Source organism: Crocuta crocuta, unplaced genomic scaffold (assembly GCF_008692635.1).
Source record: "Crocuta crocuta isolate KB4526 unplaced genomic scaffold, BGI_CrCroc_1.0 scaffold723, whole genome shotgun sequence".
NCBI lineage: Eukaryota > Metazoa > Chordata > Mammalia > Carnivora > Hyaenidae > Crocuta > Crocuta crocuta.
Genome location: NW_027531551.1, coordinates 560,815 through 562,160, shown reverse-complemented (window position 1 = coordinate 562,160; position 1,346 = coordinate 560,815).

The window sequence follows — 1,346 nt, the reverse complement described above, 5'->3', positions numbered from 1 at the left end:
AAAGTCACAATAAGAGAGACTAAGGGACACCTAAAAGAACACTTCCTGAATGGCCAGACCCTGGACAGTCTAATATAGCAGTACTAGCAGGTACAGAGCACATAACAAGCTTTTAAAACATACAAGAGACAGAAAACTAGCCAAATGACAAAATGAAAGAACTCTCTTCTAAGGATATTCCAGGAAGAAGTGACAGCTAAAGAGTTGGTCAAAACAGATAAGAACAACATAACTAAGAATTTAGAAAAACAGTCATAAAACTAATCGTTGGGCTTGAAAAAGGCATAGAAGACAGCAGAGACACTATTGCTGCAAAGATCATGGATCTTAAAAATAATTATGAGGAATTAAAAATGCTACAAATGAGATGCATAATAAGATGGAGGCAGCCACTGCACAGATTGGAGAGACAGGAGAATAGATGAATTAGAAGATACAATTCTAGAAAAAGAGGAAGATGAGAAAAAGAGAGATAAATTGATACAAGAGCACAAAAGGAGAACTCGAGAACTGAGTGATGTAATCAAATGGAACAATATCCGTATCATAGGAATCCCAGAAGACAGAGAGAAAGGGGCTGAAGGAGCTTGAACAAATTATAGCAGAGAACTTCCCCAATCTGAGGAAGGAAACATTAAAATACAAGAGGCTCAGAGAACTCCTCTCAAATGTAACTTGAATCGATCTTCTGCATGACATATCATAGTGAAACTGGCAAAAGATAAGGATAAAGAGAGCATTATGAAAGCAACTAGGGATAAATGGTCCCTAACATAGAAATGGAGACACATCAGGGTAGTAGCAGACCTATCTACTGAAACTTGGCAGGCCAGAAAGGAATGGCGAGAAATCTTCAATGTGATGAACAGTAAAAATATGCAGCCAAGAATCCTTTATCCAGCAAGCCTGTCATTTCAGAATAGAATGAGAGATAAAGGTTTTCCCAAGCAAACAAATTGAAGACATTCATCACCACTAAACCAGCCCTACAAAAAATCCTAAGCGGGGCCTCTATGAGGGAAATGTTGCAAGAAACATAAGGTACCGGAGACACCACTACAAGCATGAATCCTACAGAGAACACAATGACTCTAAACTCATATTTTTCAATAATAACACTGAATGTAAATGGACTAAATACTCCAATCAAAAGACATAGGGTGTCAGAATGGATTAAAAAAAAACAAGATCAATCTATTTGCTGTCTACAAGAAATTCATTTTAGACCTGAGGACACTTTCAGACTGAAAGTGAGGGGATGGAGAAATATTTATCATGCTAGTGGAAGTCAAAAGAAAGCCTGATTAGCCATACTTATATTGAACAAACTGGACTTTAAAGGCAGT